Genomic DNA, 12,560 nt, shown 5'->3' with positions numbered 1-12,560 from the left:
GAAGTGACTTTTGAACCTTTTTTCTGAAAACTAAGAGAAAGAGCGTGTAGTGCGATTATCCTCCAAACAGTTGTAATTCTCCTAAGGCTTGTGAAACTCAAGAACCCTAGTTCTTTGATCACGACATTGGGATTCAATATCAATAATAACACTAAGTTGATGTAGGTCATTACCATTCATTGGGGCCGAACCACTACAAATCATCTGTGTCATTTCTTTACCATTGGATTCCATTCTCGACTATCATCTCATTTATTGTCGTATTTCTGACTCCGTGTCGTTGGCCAAATCGAGGGTCAACAATCATGACTATATTTTTCCTTGTTTTGGTTAAGTAACTAATAACAATCATGTTTTCATATATGATTTTTTTTTCTTTCAAATTTGGATGTTCCCATCAGGGTAACCAGGTACCCATTCACGTTTTCATGTCAGTTTTTTTTTTCTTCCAAATTTGAATATTTACATCAGGGTAACTAGTTACCCATTCATATTTTTTATATCTATTTTTTTCTTTCCAAATTTGGATAATCCTATCAGGGTTACTGATTACCCATTCAAGTTTTCATATCTATTTTTTTTTTCCAAATTTGGATGTTCCCACTAGGGTAATTGGTTACCCATTCACATTTTTATCAGATTTGAATGTTCTCGTCAGGGTAACTGGTTACCCAGTCAAGTTTTCATATCTATTTTTTTTTTCCGAGTTTGGATGTTTCTATCAGGGTTACTAGTTACCCATTCAAGTCTTCATATTTTTTTCTTTCTAGATTTGGATGTTGCCACTAAGATAACTGGTTACCCATTCACATTTTCATATAATTCTTTTTTTCTAGATTTGAATGCTCACATTAGGGTAACTGGTTACACATTCACATTTTCATATTTTTATTATTTTTCTTTCCAAATTTGGATGTTCTTATAAGGGTTACAATAAAAAGAAAAATGTTGAAAAAATTGATTTAATTTTTTTTTAAATATATTGGAAAAAACTATAAAAAAAATTACAATAATAAAAGATAATAAATAAAAAATAGTAAAATAATTATGTAATGTTAAAATATATGTGTCAAAAAGGAAAAAAAGAAAAAGAAAAATAGAATGAGAAAAGAATAAGTACAAAAAATGAAGAAAAAAGAAGGAAAAAAATAGAGGAAAGAAAACTAAAAAAAATACGAAAAAAAAACAAAACAAAAGAAACGACGAAAGAAAAAAAAAAGATGAATGAATAAAATTGAAAAGAAGTTTAAGAAAAATATCGGAAAAATAGAAAGAAAAAAATGAATGAAAAAATTTGTAGAAAAAAATGGAAGAAAAAAAAAGTTCTTATGTGATGAAAAAAGAAAAAAAATTTGAAGGAGAGAAGAATAAATACAAAAATGAACAAAAAATAGAAAGAAAAAATGAAAAAAAAAAGAACAAAATTAAACAAAACAATACAAATGAAAGAAAAAAAAATAGATAAATGAATAACAATGAAAATAAGAAGAATAAGAATAATGGAAAAAAAGAAAGAAAGAAAAAAAGACTAAGGAAAAAATTGGTAGAAAAAAAAAATGAAAAAATAGAAAAAAAAATAAGTAAGGAAAAAAAGATAGAAAAAAACTGAAAAAATAATTAAAAATTGAAAAAAATTACCTTAAAAAAATATATATAGCTATGATAAAAAAAATGTGACATAATTATATATTTTTTAAAATTTATGAAAAAGAAAATCTCATATATATAAACTTACAAATTAAAAATCCATAAAAAATTTTAAAAAATTAAATGTCTTTATATTTGTAAAACAACCTTAAAAATCTCACAAATATGAAAAAATTTCAATGACAAACTAAAGATCTTAATAAACAACCCTAATTTTTTTGGAAATTGTAAACTGAAGATCTTAATAAACAACCCTAATTTTTTTGGAAACCAAAGATCCATTCTACATTTTTTATTTTTTATTTGTAAAGGACGGAAAAACCCTAATTTTTAATGCCTTATTTTAAGTGTATCATATTAATATACTAAGCTACTATAAATCTTTATTGGAAATTCGTATGATCTATGCATAAAATTCCATATGAGTCCTATTTATCATTTTTTTTTTTTCTGACAGCAATTTTCTTTCCTCAAAATAACTATTACGTATATATTCATATAAATAGCCTTTCATTTTAATGCGAGTGTGGGATCTTGAATAATTTTTTTTTTTAAATAAAAGGACAAAATATATAATTTTTATATATTTTTCTTTTTCATATAGTCTACAGTCTCATCACTAAACTTTTTTAATTATTAAAATTGATAATATTATATGTTGATGCCGTTTTTCCTCAACTTAATTTTGAAGAGCACTAAACAACATTTCATAAAGAATAGAAGAACACAAATTTTTTTACGTGGTTCAGCAGTTAAAATCTGTCTAGTCTATGAGTCAATATTATTGATCTTGACACTCTCTCAAAGCTTTTTCAGAGCAATTTGACAGAGTATTCTCACTACAATTTTGTGTCTGAATACAAATGAAAAATAACAAGCTATTTATAGACCTGGTTATGATAATATCTTCCACTGATTCAGGGAAGTTACAATCAATTATTCAAATTTAAAATAAATATAAATAAATACATTAATTACATAATATCTCATGATAATTGAGATTTAATATTTGATAACAACAAATTCCTAAGGAATAGGGATTTCCTAACAGTTGCCGTGTGCAAAACGCCTTGCTGATCTCGAATGCAAGGTTAACGCTTTTTCAAGATCCACCAAGACTTCGAGCTTGTTATTCCAATCAGCCTCCTCCTCACCTTGCGGTTCTGTCGAACTGATTCTTCGGAGACCAATGCCTTCGAGCCTGCAACTAAGGCTCTAATAATACTCACATGCCTCGGAGAAGATTTTTTCTTTCGAGCTTGAAACGTAAGCTTAAGCCTTTCAGCTTGTGCTCAATCGCCAACAACAACAGATCAGGAATCATGTCTATTTATACAAGTGTTTAGTCAATGCTTGTTCTTTTTGAGGTTACGCTTTTCGAGCCTACATTTCGAGGCTTGTTTATTCATCCTCGAAATTTGGGTGTAACATTTTGCCCCCTCAAAAGAGTTGGTTCGAATCCTGTGAGAAGGAAATTTTTGAACTCCACTTTTGAAAAACGTTTCACCTACTACACTCGAGTGTGGACATGCGTCACTTGGGGATTGCACACCAAGAGTAGTCGAGTACTTTTTTTTTTTTGCGCATGTCCTTTCCCATTCTTTTTGCCGCCATACTTCGGGAATCAAACACGATCCCTTGGATCCTCTTTTAATACAAATCAATGGCCCAGATCCATTCGACCTTTGACATCCCGACTGGGGTATATATAAACCCCTCTTCATCTTCATACTCTCATTTTCATTCCTCAGAAAGCACAAATCATAGAGAAAAAAGAAAAAGCCAAGGTTTTCTTTACATGTTCTTTAAGCCCATAAAACAGAGTGCCTTCTCATCCTTTGGTTCTGTGAGATCGTTCCTGCAACCGCTCCTTCAATAGGTAATCTCTTCATATCTACAATCCAATTTTCATAAATTCTCTAATCTTTCTTTGTTATATATACATATATATATATTTACGCGTTTCTTCTATCCATAAGGGTGTCTTTCTGGTTTTTACCAAATTTTTAAGGCTTTACTCTTGCATTAGGCAAGTTTTTTTATTTGAGTATATTTGGTATGATTAGAATCACGGTTTAGACCAAAATATTTATGGTAGAAACATTTAAAAATGGATTTTTTTTTTCAGGTAATGGGGCATCTAGGTTACGAGTTTCGTGTAGCTTAAGAAATAGGGTTTTGGATTAGGAGTATTGTTGACACTTAACTATTTGTATTGATTGATGAGATTGTTTTATGCATTGGATTGAGCATAATATTACTGTTAAGATGGTTACTTATATCTTGTTGTTGATTGAATTTATTAATTTAATTTTACTGTCATTATTACTGTTGCTCAGTTGTGCATGTTGATTTAAGTTTTCTTGCTGAGCCTTGGCTCACGGGTGCTATGTGGTGCAGGTAAGGGAAAGGGTTAGTCGGGCCATCTATGAGTGGGAGAGCTTTAGGGGCGGTGTGTACATATGCATCCTACTCGACCGCCATGGCCGGGATAGCCTGGGAGGAACTAGGGTTGAACCTTGTTTTGCCGCTTAGGACGACTAATTTGTATTCCATTGGTCTTTTATCAATTTGTAACCATTTTTGGGATCCCATGTATAAACTTAATATTCTTAATGAAAAATAATCACTTTGTTGACCAAACTTTTTAATACCTAACCTTGACTTAGTCTTTAATTACACATTTAAGCCCAAATGACTCGCTTAGTGAGTTAAGCACTATTTTAAACACAAAGTGTAATGGTCTTGGCTAACTAGGGCGTTACAACTTGGTATCGAAGTGGTCTAGGTTTTAAGGGCTCCTGAAAACTGGCTGGGCATGTACACTCGCCTCTAAAGATAAGCTCAACTCACGGTTTTGCATTTAATGACATGATTATGTCGTTAATTATTTAAATTGAATCTATGTGCGTTACTTGCATGCTAGAATAGAGAGCATGATGTATATATTCATATTTGATGGAAATAAGGCTTGATAATTGATGCATGAACATTATAGATTTGTGTTTTGATATGTGTATGGTGTATATGGATACTATGTTGTTTGGCCTTACTCGTGGAATATTTCTGGATGTGAATATCAGGACTGATAGGTTAAATCATTGATTGCGGACAGATTCAGAAATTACGTATTCAAGGCTGTCAGCTGGACCCGACCTGGTTAGTATGGGTGTTGTGGATGATAGTTGGGGTCAAAACCCTTCATCTGCCCCTGGAATTTGCAGCAGATGTTTGTTGGTATGCAAGGAAGACTGCAAAATAAGGTTGAGGAGATTAGGTGATTGAGATAGTGGGTTTCGTCAGGGAACGCTGCTCTGTATGTTTAACAACAATGGCATTAGTTTCAGTTTAACCTGAGGGTGGAACTTGTAACGCCCTAAGCTCCAGGGACTGTTACGGTGTGCATTTTAAACAATACTAAACTCGCTAATTGAGTCATTTGGCCATAATCATGTAACTAAGTATGATTAGCAGTTTAGGATTAAAATTTTTGGTTAAGATATAACGTTTCACTAAAATGTTTAACGTATACATTGGGATCCCAAAAATGTAATTTAAAGGTTAATTACAACAAAATATTTACAACCACTCGACCTAAGCAGCAAAATAGGATTTAACCCTAGTTCCTCTTTAAACCCTCGACTGTGGCAGTCGAGCAGCCGCATATGTACACATCGTCACCTAAGCTCTCCAACTCAAGGATGGTCCAACTTTCTTTTGCCTTTACCTGCATCACATAGCACCCGTGAGCCGAAGCCCAGCAAGAAAACTCAATATGCTCATGAACAAGTAATAACATGCTACTTAGTCATAATAGGCATGCCTAGCAGTAATAACCCTACTCATGCATGCAAGCAGGTACAATTAAATGTTTGTGAAGTCCTGTGCTCAGAGTAGATGACTAATAAGTCTCTCTCTCTAAGGTAGATGACTAGTAAGTCTCTCTGAGGTAGATGACTAATAAGTCATTCTCTAAATAGATGACTGATAAGTCTATCTCGGTCAGATGACTGATAAGTCTATCTCGGTCAGATGACTGATAAGTCTATCTCGGTCAGAAGATTGATAAGTCTGTCCCAATCAGATGACTAATAATTCTATCTCGGTCAAAAGATTGATAAGTCTATCCCGGTCAGATGACTAATAAGTCTATCTCTGAGGTCCCATACCGTCCTAGCCATGTGACATGTAGGTCACCTTAGCCTTTCTGGCTCTGGCTTTAAATAACTAGCCTTTAGACTAGACAAGCGCTTTTAGTTTTCATCGAACTTGAGGTCGGTCTGGAATTAATGCTCATGATGAGTCACTCAATGCTGATGTTTGTTAGATCTAATCTTTATCGGCTTGCGTTAAACACGCTAAAACTGTCCTTGACTCATAATTCAATGCCATACGACCAGTGCTCGGTACTACTGCCGGACTTGACTAGTAAGTCACAACTTCACAGTTAATATTGACACCATTGCCAATTCTGAATAATAAGTTAGTGCCATTCACAAGTGAGCAAGATTTTCTAAGAATTTGATATGCAATCAATGTCCACATTTAAACACTCTACATGCCTCAATAATAACCATGCATGTCACATATGGGGTGCAGTTTTCTTACCTCTAGTTCGAGCGAGAAATAACAGTTGAACGACCCTTAAGAACGATCGATCCCTTAATCCCTTAGCGGTCACCTAGTCATAACCAAATATAACTTCCAATTAATGAAATCAACAATGAAAGGGTCTTAACCTAAACCTCAGTCCTGGGACCCTGAATTGTACCCAAACGGTGAGTAGATTCGATCCTGAGCTTTAGGAAACGAAACCCCAAGCCAAAAACCCTCAAAAGTGCCCAAAATATGCATCAGAGAAAATAGAGTAGCGCTACAACACTGCCCCCTTAGCGCCCCAGCGCTACAACCAAGGGAATTTTGCCTTGGCTAGCGCTGTAGCGCCACCCTTTGGGCGCTACAGCGCTAGGACCAGGCAAATTCACCCTGGTTTTAGCCTCCTTCGAATCCTCCATTTCTAACCTAAAAATCAAGCTTCCAAACCTCATTTAAACCCCCAATTGTACCACAAAACATCTACACATGACCTAGGCATCATAACCCAAGTAACCTTTGCCAAAAACCCCATTGAATTCTCAACTTTTCCAGTCAAAAACCAAACTGAAAACCAAATGAAAACAGAGCAATAACTAAGGTTTTAATGGCCAGAAACTCACCTCAATCTCAGCTTAACACCCTCTTCAATGGTGGAACACAACCCTAGCTTATCAAAGCTTGGTTCCCTAGCTTGGTTCCTCAAAAGAAGCTTCAAAATTCAAGAAGAAAAGAAGAAGAAAATGGTGTACGGGAGAGAAGAGAATGGTGCTCTGTTTTGGGTTTAAACTTCTACAACTTTAATGGCTGATATATATCCTTAAGGCTACCAAGGGTAAAATCGTCATTTCTCGCCTATCTCGTTAATCATAATTAACGCCCTCCAATTCCAGTTATTCTCAATATTCTCAGATGCTAATAAATCACATCCCATTACCCTTTGATTCTCGGTAATGTTCTAATCCTCAAATTACCCCGAGCCCCGAAATTAACCCCGTTATGACTAGACCGATAACTTGCATTCACAGATCGTCTCATGCCGAATGGCTCGAACAAATCCACATTATAATGTGGTCTTATTAAAAGTTCACCAACATGCATGAAAATACACAATTACGCCCTCAACGGGCCAAATTACCAAAATGCCCTTATAATGAAATGTGGACCCATATGCATGCTTTTATCATCATTGTTGACGCGGTTCTTCGCCAACAGGTAATTAAGAGAAGAAGAGAAAGGGATTAGTGCTGAAAGTAGAACCGTCACAGATGTGAAATCTTAGAGAATGAACTAGGTGATTCAAGACATGTTTTTAAGTGGTTCAAAGGTTAAAATCCTTCTACTCCACTAGTCAATATTATTGATGTATTCTGGGTATTTGGTTTACAAAGTATATGGATCTTCAGAGATTATTTTTTCCAACCCCTATCAACTCCCAGGGTCCCCATATTTATAGGAGAAGGCACCTAGAAGTTGGTAGGGAGGTCATCCCGTGACCTTACCATTTGTCGCATCAACTCTATAACATTTATGATTAATTCCTAAACCTGACACATAAGTGTGGTCTAATCAGTATGTAAGGAGATAATGGGCCGCACGGCCCAACCCAGCCGTGGGTGTCTGAATGCGCACGTTCCTGATGCGTGTCCGAGAAGTCAGGGGGATATCGGACACGTGATGTCAGATATAGGCACGTTTATCTTGCGTGTGTTGACTTTACAAAGGGTCAGAGATCCACGAGCAGGAGCTTGCACAACAAGTTGCTTCACTGACCCAACCTTAGGCCTTAAGGACTCCTTCCCCCAGTCTTGGGCAGCATTGGCGAGTTCTTGAGGATACCTCGAGCTAAGTGGGTACGACCTGGAAAACAAAATCTCTGACCTGGGGAAGTTCTCGGACTAACCTTGATTAGTCCGAGGCTCGACCTGCTAATCAGCCCGTGGGAAAACCAGGGCGTACAATCATATAATAATATAATTCACATAAACATGCATATAATCATTTAATGGCATAATAAATCAATTATGGCCCTCCCAACCTCCTAATCAAGGTCCTAAACCTTATTAGGGATTTTGGGGCATTACAGAACCAGATGGAAATTATTGTATGAAAAATTTCAAAAGCATTATCCTCTAGTCGTCGAGGGAGGCCTGGATCCGTTAAGAGTTGAACAGTGGATGGGCATGATCAGTTCCATCCTTGACTATATGGGAGTGATAGGTAATGATAGAGTGGCTTCTGCCCTGTACGTGTTGCGAGAGGATCCCCGAACGTGGTGGGAAGTGGTACCCCAGACCCGAAATGTTGTCTTGATGGGTTGGGATGAATTCAGACAATCGTTTAACAAAAGGTACCGATGTGATGCAGTTTGAATTGCAAAGATCAATGAGTTATGAACTTGGTTTAGGATAGTAAGATAGTGACAGAGTATGTCAATGAATTTGATGGGTTGGCTAAATTCGCTCTTAATTTGGTACCAACGGATGTGGCCCAAAAGGAGCGATTCATTCAAGGATTGAATTCTGGGATGGCCCAAAATGTTAGGATCGCTCCAGTACATGACATTGTAACTAGGTTATGCAGGGGTGCGGTGGGTGGGCGCAGGGGCGCAGTGGCTGGGCGCGCAGGGTCGGACCGGGCAGCAGGTAGGTGCAGTTCTTGGCAGGCGTACACTGGCTGGGCAGCATGGCTGGGTATGCGACTGGCTGGCGCATGATGGTTGGGTAGCAGCTCAAGGCTTGGGCTTGAGGTCGGGCTCGGGGCTCGAGCTCCAACATAATTTGTGCACAGATTTTTTAAACTAAAAATTACAAAATTCCTATGCCCCATAATGGCTTACATATTTCATCTAGAAATTTTAAGAACAATTCCTAAACCCAAAAACACCGTAATAAACAACCCTTAAGAATATATCATCATGAAAATAAACATTCGTATATCACATATAATATAAAAATGCAAATAATCCCACACAACAATTAATAATATGTATAGATTAATGACCTTCTCTGGTACTAATTGTTAGAAAAACATTCAGAGCACACAACGAAATTGGCATGGTTGACCCATTGTTTTTTGGAACAACAACAATAAAAAAAATTCATCACTCATATAAAAAATTTATATGACCAAGAAAACAATCCAAAAACATTAATGTACGCCCTAAATATCTGCGAGCTATCGGCGAGCTGGAGAATGGCCTAATTCGATCCGCCACATGTAAATCGTCCACCCGGAGCTGTTATTACGGCTTTCCACTTGTCCAGCCCGAGCTGATTAGAGAGTTAGCAGTTCACTCGAGGCAGTGGGTCAGCGGTATGGATATCACAAGTTAGTGCTACATCAAACTCGTGATGCGGCATAAGTCTGACACCCGAACCCTTGTAAAGACAACCACGCAATGTAAACGTGCATATATCAGACATCACGTGTCTATTCCATTCCCGAATTCTCAGGCACACAGTATAAATGTGCGTATTCAGACATCCCACGATTGGTTTGGGCCATGCGGCCCATTATCCCTCCTTAACTATTGATTAGACCACACTTCACTGACATGTTTTAGGAATTAATCATCAGTGTCACAAAGATGACGTGAAGGGTAAAGAGGTCACGGGATGACCCCCTTTCCAACCCAGGTATCCTCTCCCTATAAATACCAAGACCCTAGGCATTGCAGGGGGTGGGACAGATTATTGTAAAGAAACACTCTGTAAGAAATAGTAAAGAGATATCAATAATATCGACTGGTGGACTAGAGGGATTTTAACCTTCGAACCACCTAAAAAGAAAGAAGTGATCACCTTCCCATGTTATTAATTTCCCAAGTCTAGAATTAAACTATTTTCATATTACGGTTCACTAATTAGCACTAATCCATCCTGTTTATTCGTATAATTACCTGTTGGCAAAGAATCGTGTCGGCAGTTTGGTGCTTTCATTGAGAGGATTTAGATTGGTGCTATCGCAAAAACCTGGTCATGGTGGTTACTCGTTCGAGACATAGTAATGAGGCAGATCAACACGATGGGTAGGAGGCCCACCATGCCGCCATATCCGATGAACGAAACCCCGAGATCCAGCAGCGACCGGGGAAGCAGCCTATGGGCCAGGGCGACACTAGGAGTTTGGCACCCCGGCCGCCAAATCTGAACCTGAATTTCCTGACGGCGATAGAGATGGAGAACATACAGTTGAGGAGTTAGCTGTCAAGAGCAAACAAGCAAATCAAAGAAGTCTTGGCCTGGCTACCCTATCTTACAACCGACGCTAACGTCGAAAAGAGGCAAAGTGGGACTCATAAGTCCCGCCGAGATAACCGGTCCAGGCCCAGCCAATCAGTCAGAGCCTCAACTCAGAGTTCTACCCCAATGTCATACCACCACCATAAAACAGTGTTTGAGGAGTTTCCTAGGGCTAATCAGAATTTTAGCTGATCAGTCCGAACCTCAACTCCTAGCTCAGTACCACCATCAAACGCACCCAGAAGGGCCCGAGCCAGCTCGCGGAGGAGATCCGAGGAGGGCTCTCGAAGAAAGCCTGCTCCGACCAGCCATCCTACACCACGGTCAGACCGCCGAGCACAGGATACAGGGGATGGTAGAGTGGAGCGGCTGCGACCTAACTTGATCCGCCCAGACGGGACTAGGATCGCGTCGCCAATAAGATACCCATCTCCTCCCCGTCCAGTTCGGGACATTCCGGCTCATGGGAGCAGCAAGAGAAATCCTTATTCCACCGGTCCTTCCCATCGCACCCGAGCGCGCTGGGAGGTCCCGGATCCTCACCCTCAGCAGCGGGCTCCGAGCTTTTCAAACGGGAGTTACTGGACCAGGAGCCACCAAAGTGGCAGATCCGGTGAAGACCTACGCAATCGCTTGAGTTCGGCACAAAGCCCTCGGGTCACCCCTCGGGCCGACCTTCGAGATCGCCTCAACTCGCAGAGGGGAGATCCAGTAAGAAATGGTAATCATGCTCACCGAGGGGATGGTCTTTCGGAAGTACGTGACAGTGGGAGTGTCCCACCTAACCAAGCTCAAGCTTGGAGGGACAATAACCCACCTAACGCTTACAATGGAACTAGAGCTGTTGAATAGCCCTAGAACAACCAAGGAAGTAAAGACCAAACCCTAGAGCGTTTAGCTCAGATGGAGGAGCTGATGAAGAAGCTATTGTCAAACAAGGAAAAAGATGAATACGACTCGGGGGACGAACTCGAGCTCTTCGCCCCCAGCATAGCAGCCACGACGTATCCACCGGGTATCCGGATGCCCCACTTGTCTAAGTTCGATGGAGACGGAGACCCGTCAGATCATTTGGGTATGTTCAACACCCTGATGATGGCCCACAACATCGGCCTCGAGCTAAGGTGTTTGATATTCCCTTCCACCTTGACTGGGACGGCCAGGCAATGGTTCAAGCAGTATAAAAAGCAATCCATCAACTCGTGGAAAACCTTTTCTACTGACTTCAAGAGGGCATTCCGAGCTTCTCAAGCTGTCCGCATCTAAGCCGACACCCTAGCAAATGTGAAGCAACAGCCCGAGGAACCCTTGAAAGCTTACCTGAGCAGGTTCACAAACGTCGCGGCTCGAGCCAGGGATGCAGATGATAGTTCCAAGCTTATGGCCTTGAGGACTGGAATCCTCATTGGAGGTGGGCTATGGAAAGAGATACATAGAAAAGGTGTCAGGACCGTGGATGAATTCCTGAACAAGGCCCATGGATGGATAAACCTGGAAGAGGCGCAAGCATCGGTCATGGGAACTAGCCATGCCCCTGATCAGCCTGTTGGAGTGGGAATGGATGTCGTGAAAACGACTCAACCCGTTACACAGAATAACCAAGGGGTGGACGCAAGAGAAAAAGGAGTAGCGAGGGCGGCCAGCACGGTCCAAAGAAGAACAAGCCCGTGGAAAAATTTAAGCCAGTCTACGCGTCTTATACCGAGCAAACAAACACTAGGGAACACATTTTCCTAGCCAACTCTGCCCGCCTCCCCTGGAAGAATCCAAAACCTTTGAAGCACCAGAAGGCCAAGAGAGACCCTTCCAAGTTCTGTCGATTCCACAACGACATTGGCCACAACACTAATGATTGTAGGCATTTAAAGGATGAGATCGAGACACTCATCAGAGCCGGACCTTTGGCTCAATACGCGCGGAACAGAGTTCCTACCAGTCAGCCGACCCTAGAAGCTCCGATAAATCAACCCGGGCCCCGGATAAATCAGGATACCCCTCCTCCTGTGATAGGGGGAGAGATATCCACAATCTCCGGTGGCCCCCATTTGATCGACACGAGCAGAGGTTCCCAAAAGA

Source organism: Humulus lupulus, chromosome X (assembly GCF_963169125.1).
Source record: "Humulus lupulus chromosome X, drHumLupu1.1, whole genome shotgun sequence".
NCBI classification, from domain to species: Eukaryota; Viridiplantae; Streptophyta; class Magnoliopsida; order Rosales; family Cannabaceae; genus Humulus; species Humulus lupulus.
The sequence above is the reverse complement of the archived record's forward strand: the minus strand, read 5'-3'. Positions refer to the sequence as shown.